This window comes from Callospermophilus lateralis, unplaced genomic scaffold (assembly GCF_048772815.1).
Source record: "Callospermophilus lateralis isolate mCalLat2 unplaced genomic scaffold, mCalLat2.hap1 Scaffold_73, whole genome shotgun sequence".
NCBI classification, from domain to species: Eukaryota; Metazoa; Chordata; class Mammalia; order Rodentia; family Sciuridae; genus Callospermophilus; species Callospermophilus lateralis.
Genome location: NW_027515346.1, coordinates 4,628,458 through 4,647,366, shown reverse-complemented (window position 1 = coordinate 4,647,366; position 18,909 = coordinate 4,628,458). Strand labels below are relative to the sequence as shown.

General features: G+C 56.9%; 2 pseudogenes; both read right to left on the bottom strand.

Moving 5' to 3' along the window:
- Nucleotides 1-251: 251 nt before the first annotated feature.
- LOC143389368 (RING finger protein 223 pseudogene) lies at nucleotides 252-2,831 on the bottom strand (annotated as a pseudogene).
- A 4,364-nt stretch (nucleotides 2,832-7,195) lies between these two features.
- On the bottom strand, nucleotides 7,196-15,195 carry LOC143637793 (uncharacterized protein C1orf159-like; annotated as a pseudogene).
- Between the last annotated feature and the right edge of the window lie 3,714 nt (nucleotides 15,196-18,909).

Genomic DNA, 18,909 nt, shown 5'->3' with positions numbered 1-18,909 from the left:
AAGCCGTCCATGCATTGCAGTGTGTGGAGGAGGACAGGGGTCTGGCCAGCACCTCCTGGGTCCCTTCCACCACTGTGTGACAGGGGAAGGGATAGCTTCTAGGGCCTGTAGGAGCTAATCATTCTTAGAGATTTTGGGCACCCTTTGTCCATCTCATAAGGACCCTCAGTGGGGCCCTAGGGGATAAATTTCCAGTAGCTGCTGTGCTCCTGACCCCAGCAGGTCAGAGGCCTGGCCATAGGCTGGTGACCCTAGTTGCTAGCCAGGGGCTCAAGGGAGAAGTCAGCGGCAGCAGTGCTGGAGGCAGTAGGTGGCCGGGGGAGGCAGCGCAGGTTCCCAGTCTTGAGCGTGCACTGCACGGGCCAGAGCACCATGCAGAACAGCACCATCAGCAGGACAGAGACCAAGCGCCGCCAGTCCCTGCAGCATGCCCAGCAGCGGACCAGGCGGCTCCGGCGTGGGGCCAGGTCTGGGACAGGCGCAGGTGGGGTAGGTTCAGCAGGCTTGCTCAGGCCCACATCCACACACACAAAGCTGGGTGCCTCACGGCCAGGTGTGGCAGGCAGTGGGCAGCAGCACAGCTTGGTGCCCTCTAGCCACACTGGCTCCTCTCATTGCAGGTGTGCGGGCATCTTGGCCTGCAGCTGGCGGCTGGTACGCAGTGCAGGGGCCCCAGCAGCTGGCACAGCTGTGGGCTTCCGGCAGAATGGGCAAGGCACAGCCTCACTGCCAGAGCCTGTGGGTTAGGCGGCCACTAGTTGGGCCAGGCACTCCAGGCAGAAGACATGGGTGCAGGACAGTTCCTTTGGTGTCTCGAAGATGTTGTCATAACCTGAGAAGCAGATGGAGCACTCCAGTGGGGAGGCCACCTTCTCTGAACCAGGGGTGCCGGGTGACCTGGGTGTCGAGACTGAGGGGCTGCTCCGGCAGTGGGGTGGTACTACCGTGTGCCATACCTGCTGGCCTGTTGACATGGTGCTGGGCTGCGGAACAGAGGCTGCTGTGAGTGTCTCCTGCCCATCCTATGAGGTCAGTCTTGTCCAGCATCAGCCCCCAGATTCCAGGGAACACACTGTCCACTTGGGGGTACCTCTGAAGTTTCTGTGTCCCTGGAGCTCCTTCACCCAAGCTATCACCTACCCTCCCCTACTTGTCCCAGGGCTGGGTGTCCAGTGGGCCCCAGGCCTAGATGGCCCAGAGGGTGCTGGGGTGCATCTCATGGCTCAGTGGACACCTTCTGCCCCTGCCTCTACTTCTGATGGCAGTGGTCTGTGATGGCTCCTGCAACATCCCATCTTTTGGGGTACAGGCCCTGTGGGAAAGGCAGCTTGAGGGTGGGCAGCTCAACCAGGTTGACTCAACCCGGAGCATGCAGGATGGGGGCCCTGGGCTTGTGGGCTGCCTCTGGGCGGCTGAAGTGATGTGAAACTACATGCAGTGGGCGCCTGGGCTGGTCGGCACGTGCTGGAGTTGTAAGTGGCCAAGTAGAGTGGGGGGTCTCTGAGTCTGAGGGCAGCGGAGCCCTGTGATGGTGGGAGACTGGGAAGGCCTGAGTGAAATCCCAAGGGAGGGCTTTCCCAGCTGCACCCTGGACACTTTGGGGCCCACTTGTCTGGGTGGTGACCAGGGTCTTGTGCCAATGACCCCCCCGGCTAGGGTGAAGCAGGCTTCAGCCATCCACTCTGTGCCCTTGAATGTCAGGTCATGGCTGCCCTTTGAAGAGGAAGCAGGATGTTGAAGGGTCCAGGGCCTTCTCTTCCATGGCCATTTCTACTTCCCTGATGGGCTCAGAAGACCCCGCTGACCAGACACCTGCCCTGCCCTGCCTGCTGCCCCTCCCCAGCCACAGGGTCCTGCCTAGAGGACAGGCAAGTGACAATGCCTTTCATCTCAAAGGCTCTGGTCCCAGGACCCATGGAGCCCTGGAGGCCTCACTAGAGGTGGCCCCTTGCCTTCCTGGCCCTGATCTAGGCTTACTGGCCAGTCCTGGGGGCAGGTGGATGGTGCAGGTATTGCTAATTGTCACTGTGATCCTGTGAGTCACCTGACATCACCGTGATGTCACAAGGGCCCCAGGATCCTGGCATGTGAAGTCACCACATCTCAGGGACAGCTGTGGCCCTGGAGAGCCTGGGAGGACCTCGGGACGCCCTCCCCCACCTTTCTCCCACAGAACCTGCTCCTTGGCACCAGGCCCCACCCTCACAGAGGCGCTCCGCCCTGGGCCTATTCAGGTGAAGGGTGAGGGCAGGCTGAGCAGCCTTACCTGGCAGCGGGGGGTCAGCAGCTCCTGGGCATGATCCTCTCCACCGACCACAGAGGGGTGCTGAGCCTCTGGGCTCCCCAGCTCCAATACTGTTTGCTCCCTCTCCTCCAGTCCTGGCTTGGCCTCGGCTCCACCTGGCAGGTGTCTCTCCTGGGCCCAGTGGCCAGCAGCTGTCCTGAGGTACTGGCAAGTGTAACTGGGCTGTCAGGAGTAGAGGATGCGTGTGCTTGTCCTGGTGTGGGCCGTCTGGGACAGGTGTGAGTTCTCAAGGCATGAGCTGTGGGCAGGTGCCTTTATACCTCCAGGGTGGCTGGGGGTGTGGCTTGGGCTTCAGGATTGGCTGGCCATCCTCTTTACCTAGCAGGACAGGCATGGCCGCATGGGGATCAGCAGTTCTGGGTCTGGGGTCAGCCCAGGCCTCTGCAGCATGGAGGTCTGTCCACTCTGTTCTAGTTCCGGCTGCCCATGGCTCCTGAGTGGGCCCAAAGCAGGGGAACCCACAAACACCTCACAGTTATAGCCCAGCTTGTCACCTGCACTGCTACCTGCCTCCCCAGAAGCTCCACCCCCTCCCACCCATCCACCTGTGACTATCCTTCTCACGCATGGCACTCTTCTGCCTCTGCCCAGGGTCCCACTCCAGCCCAGCCTCCCTTTGTTGGGGTCCAGGAAGTGAGGTGAGAAGTCAAGGCTAGGCAGGGCCTGAGCAGCAACTTTGAGGATGAAATCAGAGCGAGAACATTTGTGATCTGGGTGGTCACAACAGCTTGTGGGCAAGAAGCCTCCCCCCTCTGGCACCGTGTTCTGTGGGGCAGGGACCAGGGGCTGAGGGAGACCCAGGTCCAGCAGAGGATCGCAGAAGCTTTCCTGGCTTTGGCCAGTCAGCATGGGGCTCTAGTCAACCACGGGGCAAAGGCCCGGGCTAGTGTCAGTGTTCACCCAGGGCTGAGGCTAGAGTGGAGGGAGGGTGAGGGGACTGCACCAAAGCCCGATGGGCCAAGCAGTAGCCAGTGGCACAGACCACCCCCTCGCCAGCTCACCTGAGCGCCCATTGTGAGTGGAGGAGTACTGCCCACTCCACTCCAGATGACCAACCTGGATCCTTCCAATGGATGTGGCCCTCCCCACCCTTTCTGTCACGGTCAGGCTCTCCTCCCACGTCCTGAGCTTTCCCTCCTTCTGCCTAGCACAGTGGTCGATTCACCAGTGATGCTGAACTGGGACGGGGCCTACTGCTAGCAAGAACCCAGGTTCTGAGGTTGGAGCCCACACACAGGCCTGTGGAAAGGGCACACTGTGAGAGGGGCCATGCTAGGGCAAGGGATGCCCCTGCTCCTCGGGGGCCCGCCCACCTGCAGGCACCACTGACCACCTCAGTGGACTGGGCATCAGAAGCCCCTGCAGTGTTGCTCCCCAAAATCCTGGTGCTCAAGGACAAGACTCCCAGGGCCTGAGGGAGAGCTGGGGGGTGACGCCTTACCAGAGGGGAACCTGACCTCAGCGTCCCCATCTGCTCCTGGAGTGGAGAGAGATCTCAGGGCCAGGAAAGGAGGGGCCCAGATAGGAAGCAGGGGAACAGAGAGCAGCTGGGACCCAGGGAGGGGGTGGGGCCCAGAAGGAGGTAGTGACTAGAGAGGGCCTGGCTCCCTGAGCAGGGTTGGGGGCTCCTGGGGTGCTGTGATCAGCCCCTGGAGCCAGTTGTGTGAGCCCAGTGACTCAGCATCACAAGCCCTCCAGGAAGTAGACTCCTGGCTGCCCTGAAACCTCCTCCCCAGGCTCCTGTGAATATTGCCACTGTGAGGTCACCGGGCTCCTCAGGGGACAGTCAGTACCCAGAGGCGAGTGTGACATAGAGGCCCAAGGAATGTACCAGGCCTTGCTGCAGAGGTGGGGCCAGAATCCCTGCCTTCCCCCACCTGGGCCTGGGGGAGTCCCACCCAGCAGTGAGGGGACTTGGCAGGCTGTGTCCAGAGCAGTGGATGGGGCACACCTGTTACCACGTCATGAGTAGGCAAGCGAGTGAATGGGGTGTGTGCACCAGCACCCTAACAATGGCCGAGTGAGCATTGTGCATGCATGAAGTGTATGGGTGCGTGTGCGCACACAGGGTCTGCCTCACTCTCTCCTGTCTCCTCTCCCCGTACCCCTCACCCTGGGGGCTCCCTGGGCCAGGCCCTCACTCATCCCTCCCCACCTAATGTGGGTGGCAGATAGAGGAGCTGTCCTTGTGCAGGTGAGTCCAGGAGAGCATGGCCTTGAAGGAGCACCCTGAAGCCCATGGTTCACGGCTCTCCCACTTCCAGGGCCATGGGTGAAGCTGGTCTCCCATTTCTGACAATGTTGTACTTGGGGCTAGAGTGGAGAGGCACTCCAAGCCAGGGTGTGCCTGGTGCTGGTCACTCTGCTGACTGCCCACCCTCCCCGAGTTGCTGCACCTGAGGCTGTCTGCATGTCACAGTGGCTCTGCTGGCTCCAGGCTGGGATGCTTTCACGCAGGCCCAGGTATGGATGGAGGCAGAAACTGGAAGGGGAAGGTAGGCTCTGGGGTGGAAGGCACACTTGGGTCTGCCCTTTGCCCCACCTTCTGGGGCTGGCAACAGGCCTGGTCCCCAACCTCTGGAAAGGAGGCAGCCTGGACAGCATTGTCCCTTTTGTACTCAGCAGTGAAACTGCAGTCCCCAAAGATCTCTTGATAGCCCCTGCTCAGAACCCCCATCTGCTGAGCCTGACTGATACACACCCCACTGAGGCTCAGAGCCCAGGCAGCCCCCAGACCCAGGCCCCATCTAACTGTGCACCCACCACCCGACATCACTCTCAGGTCCACCTGAGTCCTTGCTCAGCTGATCCTTCCCTGGTCAGCTTAGGCACCTCCCCCAGTGCTGCCCAGGGAATACTGAACGAGCAGGTAAGGGAACGAAGGGTGGGGGGCTGGACTCTAGGGAAGAATGTGTAGGTGGCTGTAGTGACCTCTGTTTCCAATTTTGGCCATGGGTGGAGGCGAGGGAGAGGTCCCAGGTCAGCATGAGTGAGAAGGGCCTGGGCAGGGGTTGCTCAGGATGACCAGAGAGGGAGGGGGCCTTCCCTGTCTGCCACACAATGTCCCTTCCTACCTGCCATCAGAAATCATGTTGGTGGGGCTGGGGTTGTGCCTCAGTGCCTGGCACCAGGTTTGACCCACAGTACCACATAAAAATAAATTAAATAATAAAGGTATTGTGTCCATCTACAACTAAAAAATATTTTAAAAAATCACGTTGGGGTCCCTCAGTCTGGCCAAAGCACCTGTCCTGCTGCAGGTACCTCAGGATGGCATGGCCCTGGGGAGGTCCCGGGTGCAAAGAGGCACACTGGGTCAGACTCCCTCCTGTGGCTCTCGCTGCTCCTCATGTTCTGTCTCCAGGGTGGGGTCCTTTGTTCCCAGAACAAGGTGAAGTGGGGTAGGCCTACTGGGGGCCTTGTTCCCAAGCACTTCTCAGGTAGACAGACCTCAGGCTGGGCTTTCTGAGGCTGGATGGCAGCAGGTATCTGAAGACACAACCCCCAGTCCATATTCTGGGCAGAGGGGCTGGGGCAGGGCCAGGACTCTGGGCATTCCAAGTGGAAGGCACACTTGGGTCTGCCCTCCTTCTGGACAGACTCTCAGTGCCCAGGGGAGGGCCAGTAACTGCCTCGCTACAGCTTGCCCTCTTTGGCCAGTTCTGATGCCCATCAGCAAATGCCTCCATGCCCACCAGCCTCCCAAAGCACTGTCCACCTGTGGGCTTGAGGAGGGACTGCTGCCCTGGGCTCAAGTGGCCAGGACACGGGGGTTTCCCCAAGGGCGAGTCAAGCCCATAGACTGCTATTTGTAGCCTCATCCTGAGGGTTTCTAGGGTGTGAATGAGGCCTGGCAATCCCTGCCAGGTCTCCATGGCCCTGTCTGCATGCCCCTGCCAGGCCTGGCTCTTCTCCACAACAGCCCAGAAGAGATGCCCACATCTTCCCATCTTGGGTCCCAAGGAACCTCGGGTGGCCCTCTCCAACAAGGGGATTTGGAGCAAGCTGTCTTTTGGGGGACACCCTGAGAGCTGAAGGGGTGAATTCAGGGGTGGGCCCTTGGCAGGAGCCAGGCAGTCCCTGACTTGAGGCCCCCGACTAGGAACTAGGTAGTAGCACTCCTGGATCCTGCTGTCTCCCTGTCCCCTGCATATGGCAGTGGGGTGGGTGGTACTGGCCTGGAAGGGGGTGGCAGTCACACATATTTAAAAGAACAGATGACCCTTAGGGCCCTGAGAAGGCAGGGAAGGAGAAGCTCTGAATTGTTTACTCGACTTGACTTCAGATCGGCACCCCACCCTGTTGCTGGGCCAGTGGCTGGCCAGCCTCAAAGATCAAGTCCACCACTCGCGGATGAGGAGCTGCACACAGAATCACAGTGCCAAGAGCACAGCCACATCCCCAAGAAGTGGGCCAGGCTTGATGGAGATGAGGCAGGACACCTGAGGACAGTGACAGACCACTAAGTGCTGAGCCCAGCACGTAGGAGGCGGCCACCATCGAGCCTCCTCTACAGGAAGCCTTGGCTGATGGCCCCAGCCAAGCTAGCCATGTGCAGGCTGTGTCTGGTGGCCTGGGATGGCTGGGACAGGACCACTGGGCAAGGGCCGCTGGCCAGCATGCCTTCCACGGGCCCAGAAAACCTGGGGATTCAGATGTGGAAGACCCATGTGTGGGCACTTCACTGTGGGTGCCCAGCCTGGGTGCCTGCTGGCCAGTGTGACCTGCCTGGGGTGCAAGGCCTGGGATGGGACAGCAGTGCCTCAGGGAACTCAGTTCTGTAGCTCCCGAGGGTGTGGCTGTGGCCTCCCAGCCACCACGGGAGCCAGACGACCTGGAGGCCTCAGTCTCAGGCAGCTGGTTCACAGCTCTGATCTGCCTGCCGGCCAGGCCCCAGCTTCACTCCTCTCAGAGGGTCTGTGGGGGCCACTGGGCTGGGTGGTGCTGGAGGGGTCCTGCTACCCTGGTTTCTCCAGGTGCAAAGCAGCCTAGTGACCCCTGCCGTCTCCAACAGTTCTGGCTGTGGGTCTGGCTGTGGCCTGAGCCCCCAGTCTCACATCGGCCTGCTCCTGTTGGTCAAACCAAGCAGTGTGGGTGGAGCAAAAGAACTTTCAAGAACCCGTGGGTGGGTTCCCATTCAGCCTGTCACTCGCTGGGAGCCAGGTCTGGCCTGTCCCAAGCCCCAGGTGACAAGGCCCTTTGTGGGGGGCTCACTGAGGGGTCCTCCAGCCTCCAAGCCGCAGGTAGTGCAGTCTGATCGGCTTCCAGGTCAGACGTTGCTGACTCGGGCCTCTGCTGTGGAGAAGGCAGAAGGGTCCGAGGCCCAGTCCAGGGGCCGCTCGCACCTGACATATCTTGGTTTTCGCACTGAAAGGGGTCAGAGATGAGCTGTGTCAGAGCCAGGGACAGAGGCTCAAGGATGGCAGAGGATGTAGCTGGAGGTGTGGGGCACCACAGGGGCCTGTTGACTCTGACCAAGGAAGAGACCAGGCGCCCCTGCCCGTCAAGAGCCAGTTCCTCCTGCCAGATGCCCCCGGGAGCCTAGCCTGGCTGTTTCCCATTAAACCCTGGGACCCTGCACCCACACATCTGGGCCTGGATCAGGGCCCGGCTGTCCCTTAAGACTAAGGTGCAGGCATTATGCATTTCTAGGACCATGTCCTAAGCCCCAGAGCCTGCAAGTGTGACCTCATTTGGGAAAAAGGTCTGGGAAGATGTGATTTAGATCTCAGATGAGACCCTCCTGCCTCAAACAGGTGGCCCTAACTGCCATGACCAGTGCCCTCCTCAGGGAAGGCAGAAAGAAAAAAGACATGAGGGAGCAGAGACAGAGGGGATGCAGCCACAGCCCAGGGAGCTGAGCCTAGGAGCTGAGAAGGTACGAGGGTCCCACAGACCTGGGAGCCAGTGTCCCCCTCTCCCACTCCTTGGTCTCTAACGTCCAACCTGGAGAGCTGTCAGAGCTCCTGCTGTCTAAGCCACCTGGGGATACTCTGCCATGAGGCCCCAGCCACTTGGGGTCCCTGTGCTCTTGCAGATGCTGTGGATGAGGCTGCTTCAGACCTGAGCCAAGTGCTGCCTGGAACAGGGTAGGCTGGGCCTTAGTTAGGAACTGCTCTGCCCCAGAGGAGAGGAACACGCTGCCTGTCCCCACCAGACCTCTGCACGGTGGGAAGAGCTTGGCCTGGGGAGGGAGGCTGGGTGATTCTGCTCTGGGCTCACAGCTGTGACTGTGGTCAGGGACTTAGCTTCACAGTCTCCTCTTATAGTGGGTCACAACTGGGTGGGGGTGCCTGGTGGGGCAAGACCCAGGGGCTGACCTGCTCCCTGTACCCTTCAAGCAGAGATGGACTTGAGCAGGGCTGGAGGAAGTGAGGGGAAGGTCTGCCCTGTGTCGGGTTCTCCTCTCTCAGTCTCAATACCTGAAGAGGAAGGGACAGCACACAGCCATGTAGGCTGATGGGCACCAGGTGTGCCTGTCAAGCGCCTGTCCCTCCTTCATGTAGTGTCTCCTTGGGACCCAAGAGGTGGGCATGTGTGTCTAGGGGCAAACCTGTAGAGGTTCCTGGGTCTGGCATTTGGAAACCGGCCCAGAGACAAGAACCCCCGGGTGACACAACCTGCCTTTACCTGAGGACTGTGGTGGGGGAATCATTGCAGCCTTGAAAGGAGAGAGAGGCAGAGTGAGATCTTGGGTGCTCAGCATGGGACACGGAGCCCAGGATGCTCAGCCGGGAGGGTGCAGATTACTTACAACTTCGCCAGGCTGCAGGCCTGGGGCTACAGAAGAAAAGAGCACATCACCCTGGAGCCAAGCAGCTGCCTGCATCCAGTGAGGTCCACAGACAGGCAGAGGCTCTTCCCAGGATCCAGGCTGGATCTGGTACCACTTCCACACTCTGCCCAGCAGTGCCCTCAGCTGAGTCTCAGCTTGGCCACATTCATGGCCTTCACCTGGGGCAAGCCACTCAAGCATCCCAGGAAGAGCCACCTCCCAGAAACCTCCCTCCCACTTTCCCAGAGCATACAAGGCATGCTCCTCAGGTGGTTTCTCTGGCTCCAAGAACCCAGTATGGGGGACAGAGACCCCTCCATCCTCTGGGTTCCCAGAGGTGCTGCAGGTGAGGCAGTGGCCATCAGCCCCCAATTATGCATAAGGGCATGGGTGCCTCCACTGGGGTTCCCTGGGCCACCGGAGATGGTCACACCCAGGGTCTACTCTGCTCTAGGGATGGCCTGGAAGGCAGAAATGCTGGGTGGGCATTTCTGGGAGCTGACCCCAAGGCACCTAACTTGACTGGAGACCCCAAGACTCCTACCAGCATCAGAAGCCCAGTCTTGGACTCTCAGGACCTGAAGCTATAGTAGCCCCCAGAGGGCACCCAAATGTTGGTGTAACGTAGGCAGAGAGGGGTCCTGGCACTTACTCTGTCCCTTTGGGCACCATCTAGGCCCCTGAGTGGGAGAAGGAGGAGTGAAGTACCTTTGTCTCTCCTGTAGAAGACCCTGGGGAGCTTACTGGAGCACTTGAGGTAGAAGAACCCAGCCACAGAGAGGATGAGACCTGCGCTGACGAAGAACGTCCCCAGGAAGAGGGAAGCTGTCACGTGGGAACCCCCTGCAGGCAAATCAGCCGCTATAGTAGCCAGTCTCAACTGTGGCATGCCAGGGGCCCAGGGTCCATGCCCAACCCAGGCCACCATTCCTGAACACACCTGAGCCCTCACAGGGAGCAAGGGGCCAGCACACCTGGACATAGGCCCAGGCTTCCTGGGGAGAGGGAGGGGAAGGTGAAAGGGAAAGAAGCCTTCATTAATTCCATGCTCCAGAAGTTCAAACGCTAGGCTCCCCCTGAGACTGTGCAGGGTCAGAGCTCCAACCTGCAGCAGGTGCTTCTGCCGCACTCTACCTCTCAGGTGCTGGCAGCTGCTCCTTGCCCATCTGAACCTGCTCAGTGTCAGGGCAGGATGGCTCAGGGCCAAGGACTGTGGACAAACTGTGACCATGGGATGGAGGAGATGCTTTAGGTGCCTGGGGAAGCCACTTTTTCACCCTGAGGCACAAGTGCCCTTGCCAGGCCCATGGCCTTGCCATCCAACTAGCCCTGTGCTATAGGAGGCCATGAGGTGTCAGAGCTGGCCCTTCCCTATGGGCCACTGCTCTGTGCTGCTGGCTTCTGCAGTCCAGGCCAGTGCTGGGCCTGAGGCCACCTTGGAGCTCAAACATATTTTCTGGGGAGGGGAAGGCCAGGCTCAAATTCCTGGGAAGAGCTGAGCCTCAGAACAGAACTCTGAACCTAAGATCTAGGACCCAGGTCCAGCCCAGGGCTGCTAGATGAGTGGCTGGGATGATGGTTCCCACAGCCTCTCAGGCACCTCAAGCAAAGGAGGCAACCTTGCTCTGGAGCTGGGCTATGGTGCCCCCCCCAGTGCTGGCCCCTCTCCCAGCTCCTGCCTTGTCCGGATCTTCCCTCTCACCTGGTCCCACCCGCCCCAGCCACTCCTAGCCACACTCCCACCCCTGGCCTGACCAGGCCCTCAACTCAAGTAGACTGCAGGCCAGGGAGAAGTGACTACCTAGAGACAGGGAACACCCCGAGGACAGTGCTGTGGCAGGCATTTCTGGTGGCCCATATGCCTGCAGTCTTAGAAGCCTATGCCCTGGAAAAACCACTGCGATGGGCAGACTCCTGCTGGGGCCTGAGGTCACAGGGGCCATGGCAGCCATGGAATGAGGCAAGGACCAGACAGAAGGTGCGGCTGAGAAGGCTTCCACCAACAGCCCTTCTGAGACCATGGAGGATATGGCACCCCCCCACACCAGGGCACACCCAGTACCTGCCACACTCAGCCCACAGACCTCAGCCTCATGAGCCACTGGATTCTCAGAAATCCCTACTTCATGGTCAGGGTCCCTGTCACAGAGCGCATGGCTGGGTCTGAAGTCTGATCGTGACCTCCAAGGTACCCTACTGTGGCCCATCAGCTGTCAGGGTCTGTGCTGCCATGGCTCTAAGGAGCCTCTACCCCAGGCCTGGCTCTGGCCTGGTGAACTAAGACTTACCAAAATGTGGCCATTAAGGCAGCCCTGTGCTTCTGTTCATGGGGAACTGCGCACCCCAGGCAGCAACTGTGGGGAGCAGAACAGAGGGGAGGCCAGGGCCAGGCACAGGACCCAAGAAAGACCCCGACACTGCCTGAATCTGAGACCAGACATTAGCAAGTCTCGCTCCACAGCTGTTCCTCATGGACATGGGACTCGGGAAGAAAGGGCTCCTGGGGGCTGTTTGCTGATGGATAGTGGTTCTGTGGGGACAAGGGCGGCCACTCCAGTTTCCCCAAAATTGGCGATGTGGACCCCTGTGAGAAGTCCAGGATCTGGGAGGAGTATGGGGGCAGCAATCTGGGAGACATACGGCTCCTGCACTCAGAGCTGTTATAGGTCAGCACCGTCCCGTTCCTGCACCGGATGCAGCTGGTGCTCCCGTCCGCGTTCCAGCGTCTATAGCAGCCTACACAGAAGGCAGGCGGCTCTCAGTAGAGGCAGGATCCAGGCCAGTTCACTGTATCCTGGAGCATTTCTGTATCTTTTGAGTTTATAAATCAACGGTCACTCAAAAACACGGACACTGGAAGTTTGGGTGGAACAAAAGGCTCTAACTCCAGAGAAGAAACCAGCACCACAGGAAGCACGTCACTCTGGCCCCAGATTCCTGTGGAGGCCTGGTGCTGAGGAGGCCGCAGCCTTCGCTGAACACCTTAAGAGACAGTCCAGAGGCTGGTGACGGGAATCTGAGATTAACAGTGTGGTAGCCTCATGCTCTGGAGGACTGGAGGCCTGGCCTCCACCTCCTGCCACCCAGGCTCAAGGACCACGGCTCCCCCAGGACCACTTCCTTCAGGGCATGCGTGCAGCTGCCTCAGGCACTCCACACTCACTGGACCCACTCAGGGCAGATACAACCCTCATCTGTAACTACTGCATCCTTGTACTGTTCCCCCCGGGGTCTCCCTGCAGGATCAAGCCAAATTTCCATATCAGACTATCACTACCTGAAGTCCCACCCTCTCCCTGCCCAGGTGCTGGAGTGGCCTAGCTCCTACTGGCCAACAGCATGTGAGCAGCTGTCATCCAGCTTCCTGTAACGTAGCGACTGGGTATTATCCCTGTACTTCTTTCCAACATTCAACACAGCACTGAGGCCAGAGACATAGGGTCCATAAACATTGATAGTGGGTGTTGAAAGCTAGCACTGGACATGAGCTGTATTGGGGCTAAACCATTCTTGTCCTCACCACTGAAGAGGGGCAGGCGGGGACAATGCCTACCATGGGATGGTGGCTTGGTAGCTGTTCAGGGGACTGCTTATGACAAAGTGGCTCACCTGGGCCACACAGGCCTGTGCTTGGGCATGTGGTGTTGGCGTCCATCACATCCACACAGCACTCAGGCTGCTGGGCCTGGAGGGGTGACAACAGGCAGGCTCTGCAAGGGCCACACTGTCAGTCCACTGTGAGCATTCATGGCTCTGCGTCTTCTAGTCAGCAACAGGATCCCAGCTTCCCCCTTGGCCTAGAAGCAGGTGAGGACACATACCTGCCCCTGCAAGAGCCCCACTCTGGGCAGTCTCCAGGGAATACTTCAGTGTAGTACAGAATGAGCCAGGGAGATCCAATGCAGCAGGGTGGAGACTGGACCACTGACCAGACACATCTCAAGAGTCACTGATCCATTCTACCCCATGGCCCTGGGCGCCCCTCCAAGGTGAGGATAGCACTGTCTGAGCTGTGCAGGGCATGAGGCCATTGAACACTGAATGACCACACGAACTGCCTGGGGCCCAGACCCACCAGACAGGTTCCACAGCAGCCTCCTCACTCCCAAAGGCCAGGCAGGAGGGGCCCTGGGAACCTGATCTGCACTGCGGCCTAGAGGTGATAGGACTCAGAATTCTGTGCATTTGAGAAAGAGCAAAAGCAGGTCTCTCTGACCTCCTCTGCCCTCTGTCCCTCAGGCAGACCAGGAGACCCCAAGGGAGAGGGCCTTGCCCATGCCCAAGGAGAGGAAGATACAGATAAGAATCTTGACTACCCCACCTGGACAGATCCTGGTTCATGGCCATCAGATCACACTCTCCATCCAAGCACACTTGGTCAGGACCATCCCTCTTCCTCAAGCCTGCGCATAATCACTCAGCACCCCCACTTCTCTGGGACACGGGTTCCTTACGAAGGCTCCCGTGTAATGTAAAACTCACATTCAAATGCTGTCTCTCACACGTCTGTCCCTTGTCACAGGTGCCTCAGTCACACGGCTGAGGAAAAGAACACTTCCTCACCTACGGGGGTCGGAAGGTGTCCAGCCCCACCTGGGGAGATGTCCCAGGCTGTGGGCGTCCATTCATGGGGTCTCCTCTCCCTGCCCTGAAGACCTCACTAGGGAAGTTGAGGTGGCCAAGGCCCCTTCTCCACAGGGTCTCCCTGGTCGGGCAGAGCTGCTCCAGCCTCAACCTCCCACCTTGTGGGCCACAGGGAGAAACAGGGCAGTCACCCCAGGAACTGCAGCACCAGTTCTAATGACACTGTCTTGAGAAAAGGGACACTCTCCTGGACCACGATGAATACTGGGAGGCTGGCAGGGCCTTGCCAAGGCTTGGCATGACCAACATACCCCCACAGGGAGGGGCACTTCACTGATGCCCTCTGCAATTCCACCAATGAATGCCCCTTGATGTTGCAGCTTGGTCTCAGACAAAGTGCCCAGGCCAGGCCAGCCGTTCAGGGAAAATGAACTCATGCCCAACCCTTGAACCCACGTCCAATACACATGCTGAGCACTGGCCTTCACTGACAGCAGGGCAGCTGACAGACCTTGAGGAAGGAGGGTCCCCAGGTGTGACTCTACTATCACTGCTGGGCCACTGTTTCCTGTGACTTTAGTATGGTGAATAGTGAGGGGCATCTGAGGAGTGTGAGTGACACAGGGCAGCATCAAGACCACACAGGAGGGGCCGAGGCCCAGTGGCTGCACCCTCACACTAGCCTTGTCCCGGTTAGTGAGGGACACCCCACCCTCTTGCCACCCGGCCCTGGCTCAGCTCTTCTGGACACCAAAGCTCAGCATACTGGAGTGTCACCAGCTTGGCAGAGCCATGATACCCCACTGTCGCTCTCCTGAGCAAATAGCACGTGGGCAGGCAGCTCCAGGCTGCATCTGCAGAGACCCTGTGCGCTCTACAGAAACAAGTAGGTCTGGCAGTCTTCTAGAAGGTAGAACCAAACAGCTACCGTATGGGGGCATGTCTGCTGCCCTCTTCAAGACACGAGCCCCTTGGACCCCAGCATGGAACTCCGTCATCCCTAGGGCTGAATGCCAAGACTCCTAAGGTTAAAGGGAAGGGCCCACTGCCTCCCTGGAGGATGGTCACCTGGACATGTGACAGGAACACCAACCTCGCTTTCTGTGGACTTGCTGGCAACACACACCAGAAGGCCAGCCAGGAGCGTGAAGCGTTGCAGTGCCATGCCAGGAGCAGGAGGACAGCGGGGCCTGTGAGAGAGGAGGGCAGTGCCAGGGACACAAGCAGGAAAAGAAGGGAACATGTCAGGGAGGTGGAGCCATAGTTGGAAGGGGCGGGGCTGCAAAAGGAGCAGCTCTGAAGTGGGGGGTGCCACGTGAGAAAGGGAAGGGGCTGCAATGCCAGTGAGAGTGCCCAGAGCTGGGGAGGACCTGGCAGGCTTGATGGGCTGTGGCAAGCAGGGGCATGCGCACAGGTCTCTGCCTTGTGAGGTCTGTGGGTGCGGTCCAGGGCACCCTTACCTGCCCATCCAGGATGAGAGCTGCTGACATCAGCTCCTCACCCAGGTGCTCAGTAGAAAGCCTGGCCAGAGGGCGTGGAGTTCATGGGCCTGACTGTTGAGCTCTGCAGGCCCAGGGTCCAAGGCCTGTGAATCAAGACCATTAGGTGAGGCCTGCTGTTGGTCACTGTGAAGACCACTTTCCCAGCAAGGTGAGTCCAGAGTTGGTCAGAGGGGCATCCTGATCTCTCTCCAACAGGTTCATTGGGTTGGCGTTTGCAAACGAGGTCACTGCATCTCTGGTCTCCCAAGACCAGATGACACCTCTCAAGGTTCTGTTGGAGTCTTGGGCATTGTCACCCAGACTTTTTCCCCGTGGGTGGCTAGGTCCCTAGGGCAGGCAGACATGGGTCCAGAATAATGCTAGAGTCCAAAAAGTTCTAGTCCTGGGCGGAGGGATTCAGGGAGCAAACACATTGCAAGGAGACTTCTTCACCCTAACTCCTGTCACCTGACCATCGTGGGGCTTAGTAGTCACACCATGTTTGTTTTTTGGTACTGGGGACTGAACTTGGGTGCTTTACCACTGGGCTGTATCCCCAGTCCTTTTTTTTTTTTTTTTTTTTTTTGAGACAGGGTCTCATTTAGTTGCTGAGGCTGGCCTGGAACTTGGGATCCCCCCTGCCTCAGCCTCCCCAGTTGCTGGTATCCCAGGTCAGCAGGCCTGGCTTCACTTCACATTTGTAACGTAAGAGAGAGCATTAGCAGCACCCACCACACAACCTTGAAGTGATATCATTTGTACTACTTTTTTTTTTTAGTTGTAAATGGACATAATCTTTATTTATTTTTATGCAGTGCTGAGGATGGAACCCAGTGCCTCACATGTGCAAGGCAGGCGCTCTACCACTGGGCTACAGCCCCAGCCCCCCATTTGTATTACTTTCAACAAATTTCACTTAACTCACAGGGTGATTCTCATTGCGTAACGTCACAGACACTGCTGGATACATATTTTCATGTTAGTTACCTCCAGGAAACTCTGCACTTAAACACAGCTGCGGGGTGGAAGCGGCACACTGTAGGACACTCTGGCACCAAGGACACTCTTCCACAGCAGCAGTCCCCACTTCCTTTCCAGGCAGGTCCTCAGGAAGAATGCAGAGATGCTCCAGTTTGAGGCTGGGGAATAAGGAACGGTGCTCTCTGACTGGCCTGGGGCAGTGGGCAAGTTCCCCCTTGGGGATCCGGGGGAGAGGACTATGGGGTCCACACAGCCCAGGAAGGCAAAGACTGAGGGCACAAGCTCTGGTCCCTTGACAGGGAGGGGCCCATATCTGTCCTGTAATTTGCTTCATGCCAGATTCATCCAGGTCTGTTGGCAAAGTAACCACACGGTATGGTTCAGACAGTGTCCAGTCCTGCAGGATAGTTTTCTATGATGCGAGGTCCAGTGCCCTCCTGCCTACAGCAGCGCTTGCCTTTTCTGGAAGAGTGCCAGCGATCCACCCCACTAAAAGTGCACACTTCCTGAAATCCTCCTTCACAGCTAGTCCTCTTAGATGGTGCCCCTCACCTACAGGGTGTGGTCAAGTCTCACCCTTTCTTTTTGTCCATTTAACATGTGCTCAGTAGATCTCCCCATGCCCTGGGGAAAACTGGTGTCAGGGTCCCTTCTCACTTTCTGGGAAAGGTAACCAGGGCCAGGTCAAGTCACAAAAGGAACCAAAAGTCCAAGACTCCAGTCACACTGGCACTGCTTAGTCAGCTTTATTGAGGTTCAATTAGCACACAACAGACTTTGTCCACTTACAACACACAACCTGGGGGTTCTGGAAAGCTATGCACACCACATATCTGTGAGCGCACATCATCAGGGCATCTGCACTACAGCCCTCTGCAACCCTTCCTCCTGCAAACCCTGGCCTGGGCACTCACTGACTGGCTATCACCACAAATCTGCTTTCTAGAATTTCTTTTGTTTTTTTGGTCCCAGGGATTTAACTCAGGGGTGCTCAACCACTGAACCACATCCCTAGCCCTTTTTTGTATTTTATTTAGAGACAGGATCTTACTGAATTGCTTACTGCCTGGCTAAGTGGCTGAGGATGGCTTTGAACTTGCAGTCCTTCTGCCTCAGTGTCCCAAGCCTCTGAGATTAAAGGCATATGCCACTGCACTGAGCTGTATTCTAGAATTTCTTACAAAGAGATCACTTAGCTTTGTGTCTGGCTATGTCACATGGCACAGGGCCTCTGGAAGTGCCTTGTTGATCTGCACATCTGTGCCTTTCAGTGGCTAAGTGGCACTCCACCCAGGGAGGCTGGGCCTCCTCTCCCTCACCACTGCCCACCCCTGTCTAGGGTGCCCCTCAGTCTTTCCCTGGCCTTGCAGTAAACCTGTTCTAACCACCTTCCCAGCCTTGCTGTACTTGTCTCTGGGCAACTGCTCTCCTCTTAAGCATCACTCCACAGCCACCTCAGCTACAGGATACTCCATTTGCTGAAGCTGTGTATACACAGCTAGAGGTCAGGCCACAAGAACCTGCTTCTGACAACAGTGTGGGCAGTTCTAGGTCACATGCATATCCACGTTTGAGAATCAGCTTGTCAGTTCACAGAAAAGGCTTGCATGAGTTCTGCAGGGAGGACTGGTCTTCCAACAATGTCAAGTCTTCCATTTAAGTGCTCTCCCCCATGCTAGGTCACTTCAGTTTCCCACAGCCAGTGCTCCGTGTTCTCAGTGAAGAGGTTTTGCATATCTTTAGTTAGACTTACTACTAAATACTTTATTTCTTGGTATGATTATAAACAGAAAAGAATTTCTGATTTCATTTTCTAATAGTTTGCTGTTAATACGTAACAGAACAGTTAATTTCTGCATATAAACTTTTATTTCCAAGATCTTTGTGATTTTACTTAATATACTCAGCTTTTTAAAAAAAATATTTCTTAGGATCTCTTCATAACCACATCACTTGCAAATGCAGTTTTACTTGTCCTCTATGATCTGATGAAACCAACTTGGTTTTTGCTTCTGAACTTACTACCAAGGTAAGGACTCCAGGCGCAATGCCAGCTGCTTGATTTTAGGGATGAAGTACTTCATATTTTTCACTGCTAAGTACAACATCTAGTGTAGGTTTTCCACTGATGCCTTTTACCACACAGACAAAGCTCCCTTCTCCTCCTAGTTTGCTAAGAGGTTTTTCCTTCATCATGAAAGGGGTTTAAATGTTATTAAATGCTTTTTCAACATTTACTGGAGTGATCATGTGTTTTTTCTCCTTTTTAGTATGGTCATTACATTATTTAATTTATCACTGTTCTATGGTTTTAGCCAATGTAGTAAGAAAAAAAAAAGAAAGAAAGAAAGAAAAGAAAAGCCATAAACATTAGAAAGGCTCAGCAACTTAGTGAGGCCCTGTCTCAAAATAAAAAACAAAAACAGGCTGGGGATGTGGCTCAATGGTTAAGGACCCCTCAGGGTCAACCCCTGGTACAAAAAAAAAAGGTTTAGAAAGGAAAAAGTAAAACTGTCTCAAAACAGATGATACAATTGTTTACATATGATCCTAAGGAATTTACAAAACAGAACAAAACAAAAAACTCCACTGTAACTCACAGAACTCTGTGCTCTACTTGATAACTTTATTTCTAACGAGCCAAAGGGATATGAGGAACAATTCTGAGGGTGTTCTGCATGCACACTGGGGCTGAATAAAGAAGGAAATGGGCTGCAGATGGTGGGCAACAGGGTCTTACCCAGAGTGGCAACAGCCTAATAGCATGTTCCAGGTTAGAGATT